Genomic DNA, 22,392 nt, shown 5'->3' with positions numbered 1-22,392 from the left:
AGAATTAATTTAACACCTTGAGCTGTTGGCGGTGTAACCTCCCCACACGAAATAATTAAATAAATTTAAATATGAATAATGAATGTGATTCTAATTTAGTGTAATCTCTCTACAGAAATTCTTTTTCATTTATAACCTCGCTACAGAAATTCATTCACATTTAACCTCCACACAGAATAAAATAAATATTATTATTTGATTAATGATTCTAATTTTAGTGTAACCTCAGAACAACTCTGGTTCCCATTGAAACGTCCCCTTTTTGAAGAATTATACAAGACTGTGCTTTAACTGACACACAATATTTTTTAGCGCAACGCAATCTGACTTTCAATAATCCCTACAAAAGAATGGCCCTGTCTAATATTAACCTATACGTTTCACAAATCACTTACCTTACAGAAATCTTCGTTACTCGAACTACTGCAATACAGCGAGCGCCAGTACTGCCAGCTAAATAAAAGACTAACTACTGAAGGTACTAACTACTGATAGGCATAGGTAGCAAATGAAAGATTTTCATACAGAACAAACAATGTATTTACCTTAATAGTGTTCAAAAGTCATACTATATATATCAGTTCGTGATATCCAATATTGCAAATTTACTGTCTCTAATGGACACACGTCCAGATCGTCCGCTCTCAAAATTCCGCCATATCTCTCCCCACATCCACCACTGCTGGCGGCTCACCTCCAACTGCGCAACGCTACGCACTGTTAACATCCAGCTGCACAACACTACAATGGCAGACAACAATGCAAACTAGCCACAGACTGCACACAGCACAGCCAGTGATTTTCATACAGAGCGCTACGTGGCGTTACCAATAAGAAAACCTAAACAGCCTACTTACACCATTTAATGTACCCACAAAATTCTTTTCTCATTTAATATAAGCTCGAAACAGAAAAATTCCTAAACCTCGTAATGAAAAATAAATTCAGTAACCTGGTAAAATTTGGACGACAGCAGTGCTGCGTCATGGCCCTGTAAGATCATTCTGAATAAAAAGCAAAAATTCTCACCTCGATAAAGTCGGCAACTATCTGCTCTTACAATAGCTCTTTTCGGGCACAGCTCTGTGCAATGCTGGCCAATACATTTGTTATTTATGAAAGGAAGCAAATGATTTTTCTTTTGCAACAATCGGAATGATCATGCATTGAAAAAAATATTAAATTCTTTAAATTGAAATGAATGCTTGTTATTATTAGGACATTTTTAAAAGATATATATGGGAGTTTACATAATATTACTAGATATGCGCGAGGCTGCATTTTTTTTTACCTTATACAATAATACTCAGGCTCCGGCATCGCTGCACCGCGACCGGCCCAGCCAACATGATACACCAGAGCAGACCAGAGCAGACACACACACTGGCAACAACTTACTGCTACAGCTACACAGTTCCTACTCAGTCAACACTGCTCTCTGGTCAGCGATTCTCTTATACCTTGCATATCGCAGGCAGCGCATGAGCAATACATCGAAATTACATCTGCTCGGACCTCTTACATAAAATTACATCTGTATTACATCTGCTCGGACCTCTTACAACGGGCGTCGATATATATGAACGGGGACAGGTGAAAATGTGTGCCCCGACCGGGACTCGAACCCGGGATCTCCTGCTTACATGGCAAACGCTCTATCCATCTGAGTCACCGAGGGCACAGAGGACAGCACGACTGCAGGGACTATCTCGGGCACGCCTCCCGCGAGACCCACATTCTCACCTTGTATGATCACACACTACATTCGTAGTCTCCCACCCCAACACTAGCGCGCAGTCCTCTGTGCCCTCGGTGGTTCATATGGATAGAGCGTCTGCCATGTAAGCAGGAGATCCCCGGTCCGAGTCCCGGTGGGGGCACACATTTTCACCTGTCCCCCCTTGATATATATCAACGCCCGTCAACAGCGGAAGGTGTTAAACTAATTCTAATTTCACTCCATATTAATGCCCACTAATAGATATCTGATACTTTGGATCTGATACCATATAGCAAACGAGTTATCATATTGTCTGAGGTGCGCAGGTAATTTTTATCACTCATAGTTGCCGAATTAGGGCTTTTATTTTTTTTTAATGGAGCTACATACTTCTTCTGTGACATTGGACAAATCTTGGAACAGGAATTCAGTGACATAAAAAGTGTGGAACTTGATGCTGTAACAACAAAGTAACAACGCCACACTAAACCGTGTGATTTTGTGCCTGAAAACACTGATTCCGAAACAAGTCGATTAGAAATAGGAAACGCGTACAGATTAGCGTCGTAAATGAGAGTAATGTCTAATGCAGCGTCGTAACGATAAAAGTGTAATTAATATTAGTAGCACAGATTATATAAGGACTCAGCTTGTCTCCGGCATTCACGCCTTGTTCTGTTGGATAGAAACTGGATATTTAATAATACGGTCACGAGTGATCAAAGTAGGAATCACAAAAGACGAAACAACGCTATAGTACTTCACTCCAAACGAGAACACTAGACAGATAGTCCACGTTAAACGTAAGAATACCATGTCTATAAAAATTCTACAGTAATCTCTTTTTAAATTTGCGATGTTATTATATTAAAATAACAACACCTCAAGTAATTATTATAATGTATTTTATCAATATTCAATATCGCAAATAAGTATTTCTAAATTTTTACGAAATTCGCGGTAAAGGTAAAAACAAATTCTGATCAGATGCTCTTCAATTGCCTTCTTTTTCTCCTTAATACTCCAATTACCAGATACGGTATTAAGAAACAGGACCCTATCGAACGTAACCGTCGGTAACAAACCATTATACTGCAGTTAGAACAAAACTATGTTCTGGTAACTAAATCAGACCAAAAAGCAATAGTAGGCAGCTATACAAACCGAAGTCTATCTATTCCGTTCTTCTTAGTAAGACGATGCCGACGACTGCAACGATAGGGCGGTCTCGTCGTATGGTGGACGAGACAATGTTCGACCAGATTCATCATAAAGGGTCCGCTTAGGGTCATCGCAAACACTATGACCATGCCCTCCGCTACCACAAAGCGCCTTCCAATATCAGTATGTGACAAATGACACATCTTATGTAATGGAAGGCGGAGCGGGGGGAAAGAGAAGGGACAAGGATAGGAACTAATGGTCTCAGCTGCATCGGGACTTTGTGCGGAATCAGCAGCACGACTAGAGAAAATGTGTCCCGGACCGGGACCCGAATCTGGGACCTCATGCTTACTAGGTAGTTGCGTTAACCTCTGCGCCATCCGACCACAGTGTTTATCATAACTGCGCGGACTATCTCAGCACGCATCCCGAACGTGTCACATTCTCAACTGCCGCCACATGTCCACAGTCCTCGGTCATGTCCTTCATGCTCGCTAATTTTAGATTTTCACTAGAGGTCGAACGAAATGTGCACTGAATGTCGTGGGTTCATTGCCCAGTGAAACGAATCAGTTGTATGAATGCCTAGCGCCTGCTCTTTCCGACGTGTCCGAAATAACAGGCACCTCGCATATATATATAATCCACACATCACATTTCTAACAAGCGCGGCGCGCCTCGCGTGTGCTCGCGACCTCCAAGAGCTATCGACTGCACACAACAGATGCCCAGAATCGAATCCATTTAAGTTCGGATTCCATGTGTCCATAGACTGTTCGTTTCCAACGCAGTCGATCTGAAGTTATACTCTACTCCTAACAGTTATAGTGTACAAAGTTTCCGGCAGCTCACAGCGATGTTATTTACAGATAAATGTACCTGCTTTCAACGAACATGAAGAAACATAGTACATGCAATAATTTCGAAGTCTTTTCAAAAATATTATTCTGAAAAATATTATAATCTGTGCTATTATCTTTAGGAAGGCAAGTAATCACATAAAATTAAATTTAATACAGGTTATGTAGCATTACAAGCTGAAATGTTCATTATCTTTGTATCTTATCGACAGTGAAAGGTGATGAAGATCTTATGGATAAAAAGAAAATGCATTAATTCACACTCGTAGAGAAAGCAATAGTGACATCCTTGAGAAAGTTGTATTTCGCATCAACTACAAGAAAAAGTACCACACTGAAGAACCAAAGAAACTGGTACACCTGCCTAATTTCGTGTAAGGCCCCGTAGACCACGCAGAAGTGCCGCAACACGACGAGGCATGGACTCGACTAATGTCTGAAGTAGCGCTGGACGGAATTGACACCATGAATCCTGCAGAGTCTCCACCAGCTTGAACAGTCCTCTGCTCACATGTATGGTCCCTGTCAATCGCCATCGTTTTACAACCACTGGAGCACTATACTTATGTTGTATTATGTGACTGCAAGTGCTACACCATTCTTTGAAAACACATTGGACAGTCTACATTGTTGCAATAACAACTATGCAATTTCTTCACGGTGTGATCATGGTCACATCCAAACACGATAGCTCCCTTATGTCACGACTTCTCGTTGATGCTTGCTCTGTTTTCTGACAACCAACTGGTGCGTACACACCAACTTCACTGCCATGGCAGTAGTAGATTGTGATACCACCAGGTCGTACCAGTTTTAGAGAGCAGTGTGCTGTTTTAAAGAGGTGAATAAGATATTGTCTGTGAGCTTGAACAGGGTGATTCAGGAAATAGTGGACAAATTGAAAGAGCTGATAAAGTAGTCGAGATACAATAACTTTGGAATAGGAAATATTGGTCTTGAATGTGATACATGGACAGGTATAATTTTAGGATGTAAGGAGTATCAAGGACAATCAATGCACACTCGCCTTATACTTAGCAAAAATAATGTAATAGTTATTCAGCAATGTTGTATATTACAGATGGTGCTCAAAATGACAACCAAAACGTTCAATCTAGGCGTAACATGTTCGTAGAAAACTGTGACACACTCTGCCAGTTACATGGCTTTGGCTTTGAGTACTGTAGGACTTAACATCTGAGGTCATCAGTCCCCTGGAACTTAGAACTACGTAAACCTAACTAACCTAAGGACATCACACACATCCATGCCAGAGGCAGGATTCGAACCTGCGACCGTAGCGGTCCCGCGGTTCCAGACAGAAGTGCCTAGAACCGCTCGGCCACACCGGCCGGCTCTGCCAATTACAGTCAGCCTACATAGTTGAGTGGTTATCGCAGACGACAGCCATGCGGAGGACCCGGATTCCATTTCCGATGCCGCTAGGAGTTTTCCCGTGATGAGAGACGTAGAACGGAGTACACTCAGCCTCTTGATGTCAGTTGAGCAGTTACTTCAAAGAGTTGTAGCAGCTCCAAGATCTACAAAGTCTACAGGGGCTGATAGAGCGGTTTGGTACAACTCTCCCCCACCTGCTACTCCAGTACAGCATTCAGATGACGACATTGGCTGTGGATGACATGGCGGTTTTTCAGTCCTGATTGTCTCGTCTGTGGCCACACCGGCCGAGCTAGCAGGTACACTGTGAAACACACAAACGTTATCAGACTTTGCTGCAAGTACCCTGGCTACAAGCGTTTCTTCGTTGAGAGCTGGTATCACGTACATGATGCTTTTGATCTAACTAAACTCCTCCCGCACAGGCCATGAAGACCCAAAGGTACCGACTGGCCACCGTGTCATCCTCAGCCCACAAGGGTCACTGGATGCGGATATGGAGGGGCATGTGGTCAGCACACCGCTCTCCCGGCCGTATGTCAGTTTCCGAGACCGGAGCCGCTACTTCTCAATCAAGTAGCTCCTCAGTTTGCCTCACAAGGGCTGAGGGCACCCCGCTTGCCAACAGCGGTCGGCAGACCGGATGGTCAACCATCCAAGTGCTAGCCCAGCCCAACAGCAAGGCCGTTGGCGCTTTTGATATACCCAAGAAAAAAAAAATCATGATGCATCAGATCAGGGGAGTGACTTGGCTATGCATTTAGAACTTCCTTTTCAATCTAACCTAGGGATACGAGGCATGAGTACGTCAAAAAAGTGTTCAAGTGTTGTCTCTAGATGCATCCGACGCTACGTACGCAGAAACAGACTATCCTTTTTTGCTTAACTTAAGCTGCGTGAACATTCTCCTTATTGTTCCTCACATTCCATATCTTTCACTGGTTCAGGATTAGTTCCAACACCATAAATTCCTACGACAATGTTTTGTTTTTTGACTCTTCTAACAGCTCCTCAAATTTGTGCGCAACCTTTGGAACCACGGTGTAGAGACAATAATTTAGGTCGTTTGTTATATGCTCCACTCTGAGATGATGAGATTGGCGCAGTAGGAGGAATCGTGGCGGCCACTTCAAACCAGCCTGAAGACTGATGACAAAAAAAAGAAATGCACCTTGCCGATAATCTGTTAAAAGGCCGAAGGCCCCAATTAAAAACAAAAATGTAGTATTTGTAACGTATAATAAGGTGGATTACACAAGAGGAGGATCTCTCCCTAGAAGAAACGCAGGCGTAAATGGCCACCGGGGCGTCTACTATCAAGCTGTTTGACACGACGACACTTGTGCGCGGTGACAGCTTACTTCCAGATGAAGCCTCGGCTTGCAGGTGAGGGCCTCACGCAGCGCTGGCCGGCGCTCCTTATTAAAATTAATGCGGGCCCTGAATAAATAAGGGCCGCGATACGGCGCAGGAAGCGCGTCACAGCCCGGCCCGATACGATACGTTATGCTAATGGCGGGCGGTCGCAGCCTCCCATTGTTATGGCGTGGCGCGCATTTCATTTGGCCGGCGGCGCTGCCTCTGCAGGAACGCCCTGTCTTATTGCCCGGACACCGTAGGATATCCGGCCACGGCCGCTAGCGCTCTCTCGAGGGTTGGCATAAACTCACTCTACTAATTTACTTCATTCAGCTAGTATATACAGGGTGGTCCATTGATAGTGACCGGGCCAAATATCTCACGAAATAAGCATCAAACGAAAGAACTACAAAGAACGAAACTCGTCTAGCTTGAAGGGGGAAACCAGATGGCGCTATAGTTGGCCCGCTAGATGGCGCTGCCATAGGTCAAACGGATATCAACCAAGTTTTTTTTTTTTTTTTTTTTTTTAATAGGAACCCCCATTTTTATTACATATTCGTGTAGTACGCAAAGAAATATGAATGTTTTAGTTGGACCACTTTTTTCGTTTTCTGATAGATGGTGCTGTGATAGTCACAAACGTATAAGTACGTGGTATCCGCCAGTGCGGACGGTATTTGCTTCGTGATACATTACCCGTGTTAAAATAGACCGTTTACCAATTGCGGAAAAGGTCGATATCGTGTTGATGTATTGCTTTTGTGATCAAAATGCCCAACGGGCGTGTGCTATGTATGCTGCTCGGTATCCTGGACGACATCATCCAAGTGTCCGGACCGTTCGCCGGAAAATTACGTTATTTAAGGAAACAGGAAGTGTTCAGCCACATGTGAAACATCAACCACGACCTGCAACAAATGATGATGCCCAAGTAGGTGTTTTAGCTGCTGTCGCGGCACAAGAGAAATTACGGGACGATAACAGATTTCTTGCACGCTTTCTATTTAGCGACGAACCGTCATTCACCAACAGCGGTAACGTAAACCGGCATAATATGCACTATTGGGCAACGGAAAATCCACAATGGCTGCGACAAGTGGGCATCAGCGACCTTGGCGGGTTAATGTATGGTGCGGAGGAAGGATAATTGGCCCATATTTTATCGATGGCAATCTAAATGGTGCAATGTATGCTGATTTCCTACGTAATGTTCTACCGATGATACTACAAGATTTTTCACTGCATGACAGAAGGCCGATGTACTTCCAACATGATGGATGTCCGGCACGTAGTTCGCGTGCGGTTGAAGTGGTATTGAACAGCAAATTTCATGACGGGTGGATTGGTCGTCGGAGCACCATACCATGGCCCGCACGTTCACCAGATCTGTCGCCCCCGGATTTCATTCTGGGGGGGGGGGGGGGGGGGAGTTGAAGAATATTTGCTATCGTGATCCAGCGACAACGCCTGACAACATGCGTCGGCGTATTGTCAATGCATGTGCGAACATTACGGAAAGCGAATTACTCGCAGTTGAGATATCACATTGGAACAACCGAAATAAATTGCTCAAACGTACCTACGTTCTGTATTTTAATTTAAAAAACCTACCTATTACCAACTGTTCGTCTAAAATTGTGAGCCATATGTTTGTGACTATTACAGCGCCATCTATCAAAAAGCGAAAAAAGTGGTCCAACTAAAACATTCATATTTCTTTACGTACTACACGAATATGTAATAAAAAATGGGGGTTCCTATTTAAAAAAACGCCGTTAATATCTGTTTGACCTATGGCAGCGCCATCTAGCGGGCCAACCGTAGCCCCACCTGGTTTCCCCCTTCAAGTTAGACAGGTTCGTTCTTTGTAGTTTTTCCGTTTGACGCTTATTTCGCGAGATATTTGGCCTGGTCACGATCAATGGGCCATCCTGTATAGGGTGTCCCATTTATCCTGATTATCCCAAATAACCTTTCGTCCAGAATAAAAAAATAAAAAAAAAAATCAAGCATATGTTGTTTAGCTATCACGGGATTAATAACAAACATGATTGTCTATTTTCAGCGTTGTGTTGAACAGCTTAACATCTTTCTTAATACTTAGCATGTGGCTGATGTAATATTACGGCTTGTGTGGGAAATGGGAATGCACGACGTCGTAGTATTACCTCAAACGGTACACATTACGGCGTAAAGTCAAGCGACGGCACGCCAGTAGGGAACGAGAGATCGGCGGGGGCTGTGAAGAAGACGTCAGCCAATTGCAAGCTGACCGACCCCTCTCCAGGACGACAACGCGACACCAGCGGCCTCTATGCGAAGAGGACATCAGCATCGCGCCGGACTGGTTGCGGCCCATTTCTACAGGAGCGTCCTGTATAGAAACGTCAACACCAGTTATTTGGCCCGTAGATTCTATGTAGCTCCAACTTAGAATTGTTACACTGAAGAAACGTATTTATTTCGTAGGTCGCCCTTTGTTTGCGACACATCTGTGTAAATACAAAGTTAAGTATTGTAACCATGTTTCGTAATAAAATTCATTAATACGATTTGTTTGAATTTGTCTAGCGATCCGAGAAAACAGGTTTCCTAGACACTTCATATTCGATTACTTTTTTTCTTTCATTTTGTTCGTTGTTGAAAATCAGAGCCCAACTAGCTCTCTGAGCGAACACGCTGAGCTACCGTGCCGGCAACGACTGGGCGAGATCCAACAGGATATTAAGTCAAGCTAGTTATCACAATTTTCCGCGGTGTTGAACGTACATTTACGGCTCCCGCAAATGTCTGACAGGTCTGCAGGCCTTGTAGTTTTTGCTATATGGTAATAGAGGTGTCACTGGAAAAATTCGTTGTCTTTGAAACCTTTGTTATAGTTGCTTGTTTCGCACGCGTTAGTTAACATTCAAGGTCTCTCTGTTTCGTGCGCTTGTGTGTTGATATTGTGTCCAAAGTGTCCACTCAAGAGGAGAAACATTTGGAGTAAATTATTCACAAAGTCCTTGACGAGTCTGCTGATGATGAGAACGAAATATTTGATGACGATTTACATTAGACGTTTATAGTACTATATTCGCAGATTGTCTTAGGAAGAATTTCCTGCAGATAAATCAAGAAATCGGTACGAGCATGAATCACACGTAACAGAAATACAAAGCAAAATTTACCGTACCTAGTGGAGTATAGTGTTATACAAATTGAAACAGACGAAGATTACACTCACTGGAGAGTGTAATGTTCGCCTATGTTTCAATTTGTACCTCACTATACTATACTATCTACGGTAAATTTTGCTTCGTATTTCTGTTTCGTGTGATTATTTAGACTTAAATGGGCTGTAAAATAAATTTGAACAGAAGGATCACTTGTTTTCTTACCAGGGTATGCTTCTGAATACCAGAACTCCGTTTACCAAACAAAATTGTTTTCTGCGTTAGTTACTATTAAATTAAAGTGTAACCTCCCCACAAAATATAATTCCTAAACCTCCCAACAGTAAAAAATATAATTATTTATATCATTCACATTTAGTGTAAGCTTCCAACAGATTTATTCCGTAACCTCCCAACAGCAAAAAATAATATAAATAATATTCTCATTTAGCGTAACTACCCAACAGTGAAAATATGTATAGCATTGACATTTAGCGTAACCTACTAACAGATAAATTGCGTAAACTATCAGTAATAAAATGCGACTAATCTCTCAATAAAATTGCGACTCACTTATAACCTTTCAATAATTGACTGTGAATTCAAACTGGCAAATTTTGGACGTCAGCAGTGCTGCGTCATGGCCCTGAAAATTCATTCTGAATAAATTGAAAAATCTTACCTCAATTAGGTCGCTGGATAACGCGTATATATCTGCTCCTATAAGACATTTTTCTAGCGTAGCTCTGTGCAATTCTGCGCGATAGATTTGTCATGTATAAAAAGAAACAACTGATTTTTCTTTTCAAAAATCGGGATGACCAAGGATTGGAGAAATTAGTAAATTCTTTAAATTGAAATGAATGATTGTCAAAAGTTACTTTTTATGAGAAGGATTATTATTAAGAGATTTTTTAAAAACAGTTACATGGGGCTTGATATAACAATACTACATATGCGCGAGGCTGCTTTTACCTTATACTAACTACAACGCTCAGGCTCCGCCATCGCTCCACCACGACAGGCCCAGACAACACGATACACCAGACTGCTAGCTAGTACTACTACAACTGCTACAGACACTCCTCTTACTGCATACAACACTGCTCTCTGGTCTGAGATTCTCTTGTACCTTACATATCGCAGACAGCGCGTGAGCAATCCATCGAAATTACATCTGCTCGAGTGCGCTAACAACAAATTCCTTAATCTGGGACCTCTTACAAAAGTTTCATCTGTGAATTGAGATTTAACGTTAGTGATGTAAAAATATGTATCTTTAAAGTAAATAGTCCAATAAACCCAAAAAGGTTTTGAAATTTCAGCTACGTATTTGTACACATGAGCTACAACTCCCATAAAACCACATTGCATGGGGGCTTAATTAAATAAAAGATTGAAAATGATTTTTCTTTTTAGTAACTGTATGTCCGATTACGCAGTGTCTCGTAATCGGTTGGCCCTGACTAGTCTTATTACGCAATCTGACTGCAAAGAACAATGTAAGAAAATTTTCGTAAACACAGTTAATTAATTAAGTCCCCAGCAACTATAAAACCTACAAAATCCAAGCACAAATGTAACTGTTCTGTATGTGGGAGTGTGACTCAACGTCCACATCTGGCACGGTTCTTTTCCAACAAGACAAGAATTTTTAAATACCAACTATACTGACGTGACAAAAGGAAATTAGAAAAACTATAATTACGCAAGAAAACCAGAATTCACTCTAATACAAGAACACAAGCCAGATGCTTTGTTGACTGAACCTGTAGTGACGCATTATTTCAGACACACAATTAATAAAAGAACATTGTAGTTTTTACCTTTATATATATTGACGAAATGCACACAATAACATCTGCTATCTCTCCCATCAAATAACTGCATAAAACATGGAACAACACTCTTTACTACAACATCTTACTCCGACTTCACGACAAGCAGTGCCCACTAGCACATCTCGGCACGAACTCTTAACACACACTGTCCTCTACGAGCTCTCTACTAGCACTGACTTCTACGAGCTCTCTCTAAGCACTGACTGCCATGAACTCTTAACACGCACTGACTGCTACGAACTCTTAACACACACTGTGGAGGCGGCTTAATAGTACTCTTTGGCGCAATCTCTGGCGCAGTGGCACAGTGTAGCCACCTTTCAACATATTTTAGCCAATCACTGGCAATGGCAATTACATACAAGATGAGCACCGTAAGTGTTAAGTAGCACCCTATCTATAGTTGTCATTATCACAGAACCCGGAACCCTGAACCGTGAACCCGATACCAGTTGCAGGTTAACTACGTAATGCCTCCCAGGAGGGCAACAAAAGTTGATTTTCAATATTTCACGTAATTATTGAGCGAATTAAAAATTTTATAATGCTGTTGTAACCTACTCTTTAAAAGGTACAATCCTCAGTTAAGAGTTTAACTCAATAACATAAGTATTACAGTTAGAAACTGTGTTTTTCTCTTGAAGCTGCATATCTCTTGGCGCGCAAATATCCATACTTTATCCATCCAGTATTTAAGAATGAGAGCACTTAGTGACTTCCAATAAACTTTCACGTAATTTCTATCCCTTACGAAAGTATTCATCCCTTACTCCCCGCACAAAACGATGAAATGGAAAAATATTATCAGTTGCTGCATTTTCACTGTTCACCTCCAGAAACAGACACGACGTTTTTATTTATTACTTCTTTCTTACCAAATTCATTCGCAACACACTTCGCAGACAGACTCAGCATGTAACACTGAATGTAGCTGCAAAATTATGTCATTGTACGACACATAATTCAGAGAGATAACCTCATAGATACACTGAAGCGCCAAAGAAACTCTTATAGGCATGCGGATTCAAATACAGAGATATGTAAACAGGCTGCGGTCGGCAACGCCTATATAAGACAACTGTCTAGCACAGTTGTTAGATCAGTTACTGCTGCTAAAACGGCAGGTTATCAAGATTTAAGTGAGTTTGAACGTGATGTTATAGTCAGAGCACGAGCGATGGGACACAGCATCTGCGAGGTGGAGATGAAGTGGGAATTTTCCTGTATAAACATTTCACTAGTGTACCGTGAATACCAGGAATCCGGTGAAACATGAGATCTCCGACATCGCTGCGGCCGGAAATAAATCATGCAAGAAAGCGACCAACGACGACTTAAGAGAATTCTTCAACATGACGAAAGAGGAACCCTTCCACAAATTACTGCAGATTTCAGTGCTGGGCCATCAACAAGTGTCAGCGTGCGAACCATTCAACGAAACATCATCGTTATGAGTTTTCGGAGCCGAAGGCCCACTCGTGTACCCTTGATGACTGCACGACAGAAAGCTTTACGCGTCGCCTGGGCCCGTCAACACCGACATTGGACTGTTGATGACTGGAAGCGTGTTGCACGGTCGGACGAATCTCGTTTCAGATTCTATCTAGCGGATGGTCGTGTAAGGATATGGAGAAAACCTCTTGAGTCCATGGACCCTGCATGTCAACAGGGGACTGTTGAAGCTGGTGGAGGCGCTGTAATGGTATGGGGCGTGTACAGTTGGAGTGATATGGGACCCATGATACGTCTAGATACGACTCTGACGGTGATACGTACGTAAGCATCCTGTCTGATCGCTTGCATTCATTGAAGTTCATTGTGCATTCCGACGGAGATGGGCAATTCCAGCAGGACAATGCGATACCCTACACATCCAAAATTGCTACTGAGTGGCTGCAGGAACACTCTTCTGAGTTGAAACACTTCCGCTGGCAAAAAACTTCCCAGACATGAATATTATTGAGCATATTCGGAATGCCTTGTGACGTGCTGCTCAGAAGAGATCTCCACCCCCTCATGCTGTTACGGATTTATGAACAGCCGTGCAGGATTGATGGTGTCAATTCCCTCCAGCACAACTACAGGCATTAGTCGAGTCCATGCCACTTCGTGTTGCTGCACTTCTGCGTGCTCACGGGGGCCCTACACGATATTAGCCGGGTGTACCAATTTCTTTCGCTTTTCAGTGTATATAGATGCGCGAAAAAGTAGATTCTCCTTAAAATGGAGCGCAGTAAAACTTTAATATCAAGCATGAGCTTTTAATTTATTATTTGTGTATTACACTAACTCCATTCGCAATGCACCTTGCAGACAATATCTACATCTATCATTGAATGCATCTCAAAATTATCATTGTACGACACATAGTTCCAGAGACATTACGTCATAAACCTTGGGAAGCGTGAAAACTCGCTGTTGCCTATATCTGTGTTATGTAATGAGAGCACTAAGCGAATGCTAATAAACTTTAAGCAAAATTTACAATTCATTCTAAACTTTTGCTCCCTTACATACTTCATGTCCAATATTTATCAAATTGACTCATTTGTAAAGTAATCAGACGTTTGAAGCTGTTTTATTATGCATGGGAGCTCGATTCTTTAAAAAAATAGTAGTATACTGGTACTTATATGAGAAAATGCACTGCCTTTCCTCAAGATCAGTCCAAAAACATGTGTTCTATGCAAGTAAATTTTGCGTTATGGAAAACGTAACACAATGACTCTCCTGTATTAGCAGACGTTGTACGTACTCTGGCTAAGGTAACTCGTGTACTCGCGGGGACTGACTTTAAACAAAAGAAAAGAAGTAAAATGGACACCGGTCGTTCGGTCAGCTGTCGTCAGTTGAAGATTTGTGAGAGTGCAGTTTACAACAACAAGAGAATCTGTAAATGCGGCTGATCTACGAAAAACATTAGTAAGGATTATCGGTTGATGTCGTAGAATGCGATGTACACTAGTTTTAGGAATGCCAGTCCAGTCTCCCGTTCAAGCTGCCGTGTGCTCACTAGTGGATTCAATGCGACACAAACAAAAACAGTAACCTCGGTGTCTCCGTCTGTGTGAATTCTGCGACGATTGCGTTCCCTTGATCTGAAACTTCCTGTTTCCTGAAGTGTCACAAAAAGCCAAGGAGACAAACGTCGGGAAGGTGGGTCTTTATTGGCATATTGCTGTTCGGCAGGGTTCGCCACGCCTCACCTCAACTATAATAAAAGAAATGCAATGATGAAGCAGTTTTTATTCAAGGACTCACTTCGCCGTACACAGCAGATCTTCTAAAAGTACTACAGTAGTGTACTAATTATCCTTGTATTGTAAATTAGAAAACATTTTTTGCAATTACTGTTCTGCTAACTTACTTTCTCCATAGACGAGTAGTATTTCTACCTGGACTTCGTTGGCGTACACTGCACTCACACAAACTTTCAATTGAAAGCGACTGACTGTATGACCGTTGTGCACTTTTCTTGTGTTTCCATTTGTTTACTGGCAGTCCAGCAAGTGAACGAGTCACGTGACGCTTAGTTAGAACAGGTCTTGAGGAGAGGATAAAGCTGCTGATTAAAAAAGACGTACTGCTATTGACATCTTCTCAACGAACGAAGATTCAAGTAAGGCAGTCATGCTGATTAACGTTCCCCTGGTAGCTAAACAACGTTTGCCTGACATATGCAGGGTATCCCATTTATCTTGATAACCCTAAATAACAGTTAGGCCAGATGCAAATTACAAAATGTTTCAAGCAAATGTTCTTTAGCCGTCAGGAGGACATCACTCAGCACGATTGCCTTCGTTGTAGATTTGTATTTTACAAAGATATGAACAGCGGTATGACTTTTTTAAATGGCACCTTGTATTTTTTATTCGGTAATTCATTTCCTCTCCTAAAGACCTATTCAAAAATGTATCACAGTGTACCATTCCCTGAAACACAGCGTTATTAATTACATAACACAACATTGAGTTGAACCTGGGATCACAAACTCGTCCACTTGCTGGAGTTGTCAGAAAACAAATGAAAACCAAGTAAAAACATAACACAAAATTGACATTGACTCTCCTGTACCATTACCCAGGAGTAGAACATTCAAAATGTGCTCAAGGTGGTGACACTGGACACCGATACACTGGTGCACTCGTTGAATGAAAAAATTATTTACTGCTTCCAGTGTTGCCTGCCGAAGAGAATTACAAGCAAGCACGATACGTTCCTGCATGTCCTCTGGAGATGTTGGAATATCGCGACAGACAACGTCTTTATGCATCCCCAAAGAAAAAAGTCTAGAGGACTTAAATCAGGAGACCTAGCACGCCAAATAACTGTTCTTCCTCGATCAATCCACCTGGCAAGATAGCTTCGGTTCAGAACACGACTTGCACGCAAGGCATTATGTGCTGGACATCCATCGTGTTGACACCACGTAAGCATTCTGGTTCTTAGAGGCACTTCATCCAGAAGAGGAGGAAGAGTCCGTCTGAGGAAGTTTGCATGCGCTGTGCCGTTTAGACTACCATTGATGAAATAAGGGCCAGTAATTGTAGTACCAAGCATTCCGCACCAGACGTCAACTCTCCATTGACGCTGATGTCCCACCTGCGTAAGCCATCGTGGGTTGTCGCTGGACCAATAATGCATGTTCCTTGTATTTACCTGTTCTTTGTTTGAGAAAGAACATTCATCCGTAAATAGAACATTGGAAAAGAAGTTCGGGTTGGCAAGGATTTGCTGCTGTGCCCACTGACAGAACTGTACACGATTCCGGTAATCATTGCCATGCAATTCTTGATGTAGGTGTACATGGTAAGGATAGAACCGGTAACCTGTAAGAATACGATGTTCACTGGTTTTAGGAATGCCAGTCTCGTATTCAAGCTGTCGTTTGCTCACATGTGGATTCATAGCAACGGAAACGAGAACAGTAACTTCGGCACCTTCGACTGTGAGAGTGCTACGACGATTGCGTTGTCGTGGGTTGAAGCTTTCCGTTTCCCGAAGCGTTGCAACAAGACGATAAAACATCCGTCGGGAAGGTGGGTTCTCGTCAGGATATCGCTCTCTGTACAGTTCCGATGCCTGCATAGCATTTCTCCTATCTTCAACAACAACAATAAAAGAAACGTTATGTCGATGCAGTTTGTAGGAAGGACAGCATTTACCGTGTGCCTTCTCTACACAAAAGTATTTAAAAGGACTAAACTACTGTACTAAATGTACCCGTACATAACAAAACAGTATTGCAATTACTGTTCTACTAACTTACATTCCCCGTAGATGAGTAGCATTTCTACCTTCTCTTCATTGGTGTGCATTCTACTCACACAACTCTTCCACTGACGATGGTTAATGGTGGGTGTGCATTCTAGTAATGTTTACATTTGTCCTCTGTCAACGTCAGCACATGGATGTGTCCCATTACCCCGTGTATCTGCACTAAGCGCTGGGAATGTCAACCTCAATGTTGTGTTATGTAATTATTAACGTTGTGTTTCACTGAATGGTACACTGTGATACATTTTTGAATAGGTCTTCAGGAGAGGAAATGAAGTACCGAATAAAAAATACAGGGTGCCATTTAAAAAGTCATACCGCTGTTCATATCTTTGCAAAAAACAAAGCTACAAATAAGGCAATCATTCTGATAGATGTCCCCCTGACGGCTAAAGAACATTTGCTTGAAATATTTTGTAATTTGCATTTGGACAGGCAGCTACGACGTTCATATTCACTGGATATGTACATTAGTACGTTCTGCAGAAATTATTATCTTTTGTCACCTCGGTTCAGCATGTGTCCTGTTGCGTAGTAGACACAGGGTCCGCCATGGGTCCTGACAACTTGCTCCATGCGGGATGGCATCGACGGGTATGACGTGCGAATAGCATCCTGTGATATAGCCATCCGTGCTGCATTCACATGGTCCCAAAGTTCGTCTGTGGTGATTGACAGTAGTTCACAGCGCTGCACCCGTCGTTTCGCCATGATCTGGCGGGTCTGGGCAAAAGTCTGACATCTTGTAACACCAAGAAGTAACATGTTCGTGCAGCAGCATGTCTTGCTGAAAAATTGCTTCAGGGGTGTTGTGCAGAAAGGGTATGGCTACGGGTCGCAGGATTTAATTCATGCAGGTGACACTGGTCACAGTGCCCTGGACACAAATATGATTTGTGTTTGTACCCAATAGCATCCCACACCATAAGGCCTTGAGCTGGCGCTGAATGTCTTGTGCGAATGTGGTCACTGTGATGCCACTACCCCTGTCTGCGGCGAACCAAATTGCGCTATCATTTTCAAACAAACAGAACGTGGATTCGTCCAAAAACAATATGTAATGTCATTCATGTCCCTAGTGATGTCGTTCTATACACCATTGCTGTCTAACATGATTCCACACATTCGTCAAAGGTAGGTGGAGAAGTGGACGACGCCCTGCAATAATCGGCGACGGACTGTCACCCCTGACAGAGTACGATGCGTTACACTGTTCCACCGCTACGCCAGAACCGCGGAGGACGCAGATCTATCCTGCAGTGCCATTCGGATGATGTGTCGATCTGCTCGGGGAGGGGTCTGGGTGGTGCGACCTGACCCATCTCGTACTGTTCTACAGCTTTCCGTGAACCATTCTGCATACACACGTTTCATTAACAAAACTTTTTGTTCCACAGGAGCTGCAGTTTCCCGGACTGGTGCATCACATTCTCTTATGCCAATAATACGTCCTATTTCAAACTTACTAATTTGACGATACGGTTCACGCATACCTCTGCGAGGCATTTTGAATGTGTGCTTAAGCCACTCTGATCCTTCCGTTTATAGCTACAACGAGAGCTGCAGGTACATGTTGTCCCGCGATATTGATGTTGACCTTGAACCCGTGGACCGACATGGTTCAAATGCTAATCATTTTTGTAGAATATACTAATGTACATGTCCTGTGAATATGGAAAGTCTGTCTTTAATCGTGAACATGAGTATAGTGTTTTAAATTTCCTTCCGGACATAAGATCATTTTCGAGGGATACATCCTGTTGACAAGTAACAAGCTAGAGTGGACGTCCCACAAGGATATACCACGCCCTAATACCCACCAATTCCGATAACCTTCGGCACGCTAGCCAGGTATCACTCGGAAGTACCTCCTGCTCAAGTGGTCAGGTCAACAGGCTTCAGTTTTCGAAAATTAGTGAAGTTCCCGTGAGTCAAAGCGCAAGAGTGGCAAAGCCGGCTTGAATGCAGTAGTAATATGATAATTAAAACATTTCCCTAACAAACGTACATCGAACATACGTCAGTTGCACAACAGAAACAATTGTTTATGGTGGCTCGTGGCTTGTAAGTCTCATCGTAACTTTTAGTAAATCGGCACACAAACAGTAAGTAAAGAATAATTATTAGAATGTATTGCTCTGTCTGTGCAGCAGACTATCATAACAACGGCAAAGATAAAAAAACTTAATAATTGCATCAGCTAGTTCGTAAATGGAATCTTTTATTTATTTTCTAATTTTTTTAAATATTAGGATATGCCACTATTCCAACCCGAAATGTCCGACAGCAAAACAAGGATTTACCATTTTTACCTTTTTCCGGCATATAAACCTCTCGTAGAGAAAGAAATATTTTTGTTTTCCTTTTTTTTAGCAGATAGTTACTTCTTACTTGTCCCCATTTCCACCGAGTGGTCAAAACTCGGTCCTTTTGCACTAACTCAGGTCACACTGTTTCTACACGGATTGCAGGAGGTGGAAGATGTAGCTCTCTCCGTCTTCTGCTCAGTTCCGATTTAAATTGGAACAATCACATATGTGAAGTTGCAAAAATGGCAGCGCTTGCAAGCGGTATAGGGACTATCTAAAATTTTACTGTAGCAGATAGGTTCGAAAAAGGTGATTCGTTTCGAGATAGGAGAGCGCCATAAATGTGTTTCACCACTGGCTGTAACCATTAAAGGATTTCTCCATTGGATACAACTCCATTGGATATAACTCAGTGGATATATCACCGAACCTCTGACATGGCATCGAGACAGAATGCATTACAAATACTGGAGAAATTCCTAGCGGCGGCATGTGGGACTTGCAAATATCGGTTTCATACCACGTTCCTTAGACAAATCACTTTCTAAATTGTGTATTTTTATTACGAGGTTGCACCTTCGGCAATGTGTAACCGCACTGTTGGTCTGATAACATACACTCTGACGATCACCGTCTATACTCAGTGTCGCGGTATTTGTCTGGAAAAACTGCTTCATTCGGGGGTAATGCGATACCTCAATTTATAAAGCCGGTATAGCTTTTAACATGGATACTTGTGTACACCTGTAGAACCAACCGCTTGTGACAGTAACATACAGTAGTTGGTGCGATCGTGTTTTTTTAACATCTGGCAGTTTGTAAGACGATTACGTCTCTCTTTCTAAGACACAGTGGTACCACTCACAAGAAAAATTTATGAGACAAGTCCATCCATCGCTGATTTTCGGTCAGTATCATTTCGTGTCACCAGCAATCAGTTATTGGCGGAATATTATACTTAGTAGTTGTGGATGCATGATAGGTTCGCCTTGAGCATCAGGCTTATAAAGTATGTGTTTGTGTGATCTCACATGTGCAAAGGCAATGACTATGTCCAGTCGTAAGGAAGGTATGGATTTGAATTGGAATACTGTGGTAGCAAAGGGAAAAGTATGTCAAGTCATTAGAATGGTACAGATATTTCTACTTCCAGGGCCACAGCCATCGCAAGGGTGTATTTCCAATACTTCGCTCATTGTCGAATGTTGTCCAATTGAGACCGTGATCGTAATATTTAATTGTAATTACAGTGATAAAATATACAGGGTGGTCCATTGATAGTGAGCGGGCCAAATATCTCACGAAATAACAATCAAATGAAAAAACTACAAGGAACGAAACTTGTCTAGCTTGAAGGGGGTAACCAGATGGCGTTATGGTTGGCCCGCTAGATGGCGCAGCCATAGGTCAAACGGATATCAACTGCATTTTTTTAAATATGAACCCCCATTTTTTGTTACATATTCGTGTAGTACGTAAAGAAATATCAATGTTTTAGTTGGACCACTTTTTTCGCTTTCTGATAGATGGCGCTGTAATAGTCACAAACGTATAAGTACATGGTATCACGTAACATTCCACCAGTGCCGACGGTATTTGCTTCGTGATACATTACCAGCCGGCCGAAGTGGCCGCGCGGTTCTGGCGCTGCAGTCTGGAACCGCGCGACCGCTACGGTCGCAGGTTCGAATCCTGCCTCGGGCATTGATGTGTGTGATGTCCTTAGGTTAGTTAGGTTTAACTAGTTCTAAGTTCTAGGGGACTAATGACCTCAGCAGTTGAGTCCCATAGTGCTAAGAGCCATTTGATACATCACCCGTGTTAAAATGGACCGTTTACCAATTGCGGAAAAGGTCGATATCGTGTTGCTGTATGGCTATTGTGATCAAAATACCCAACGGGCGTGTGCCATGTATGCTCCTCGGTACCCTGGTATCCTGGACGACATCATCCAAGTGTCCGGACTGTTCGCCGGATACTAACGGTATTTAAGAAAACAGGAAGTGTTCAGCCACATGTGACACGTCAACCACGACCTGCAACAAATGATGATGGCCAAGTAGGTGCGGCTAATCCGCACATCATAAGCAGACAAATTGCGCGAGAATCGGGAATCTCAAAAACGTCGATGTTGAGAATGTTACATCAACATCGACTGCACCCGTACCATATTTCTATGCACCGGAATTGCATGGCGACGACTTTGAACGCCGTGTGCAGTTCTGCCACTGGGCACAAGAAAAATTACGGGACGATGACAGATTCTTTGCACGCGTTCTATTTAGCGTCGAAGCGTCATTCACCAACAACGGTACCGTAATATGCTCTATTGGGCAACGGAAAATCCAAGATGGCTGCGACTAGTGGAACATCAGCGACCTTGGCGGGCTAATGCATGGTGCGGCATTATGGGAGGAAGAATAATTGGCCCCCTTTTTATCGATGGCAATCTAAATGGTGCAATGTATGCTGATTTCCTACGTAATGTTTTATCGATGTTACTACAAGATGTTTCACTGCATGACAGAATGGTGATGTACTTCCAACATGATGTATGTCCGGCACATAGCTTGCGTGCGGTTGAAGCGGTATTGAATAGCATATTTCATGACAGGTGGATTGGCCATCGAAGCACCCTACCATGCCCCGCACGTTCACCGGATCTGACGTCCCCGGATTTCATACTGTGGGAAAAGTTGAAGTATATTTGCTATCGTGATCCACCGACAACGCCTGACAACATGCGTCAGCGCATTGTCAATGCATGTGCGAACATTACAGAAGGCGAACTACTCGCTGTTGAGAGGAATGTTGTTACACGTATTGCCAAATGCAATGAGGTTGACGAACATCATTTTGAGCATTTATTTCATTAATGTGGTACTTACAAGTAATCACGCTATAACAGCATGCGTTCTCAAAAATGATGAGTTTACGAAGGTAGATGTGTAACATTCGAACAACCGAAATAAAATGTTCAAACGTAGCTACGTTCTGTATTTTAATATAAAAAACCAACGTGTTACCAACTGTTCGTCTAAAATTGTGAGCCATACGTTTGTGGCTATTACAACGCCATCTATCACAAAGCGAAAAAAGTGGTCCAACTAAAACATTCATATTTCTTTACGTACTACACGAATATGTAGTAAAAAATGGGGATTCCTATTTAAAAAAACGTTGTTGATATCCGTTTGACCTATGGCAGCGCCATTTAGCGGGCCAACCATAGCGCCATCTGGTTTCCCCCTTCAAGCTAGACAAGTTTCGTTCTTTGTAGTTTTTTCGTTTGATGCTTATTTCATG

The sequence above is a fragment of the Schistocerca americana genome, chromosome 1 (genome assembly GCF_021461395.2).
Source record: "Schistocerca americana isolate TAMUIC-IGC-003095 chromosome 1, iqSchAmer2.1, whole genome shotgun sequence".
Taxonomy (NCBI): Eukaryota; Metazoa; Arthropoda; class Insecta; order Orthoptera; family Acrididae; genus Schistocerca; species Schistocerca americana.
The sequence above is the reverse complement of the archived record's forward strand: the minus strand, read 5'-3'. Positions refer to the sequence as shown.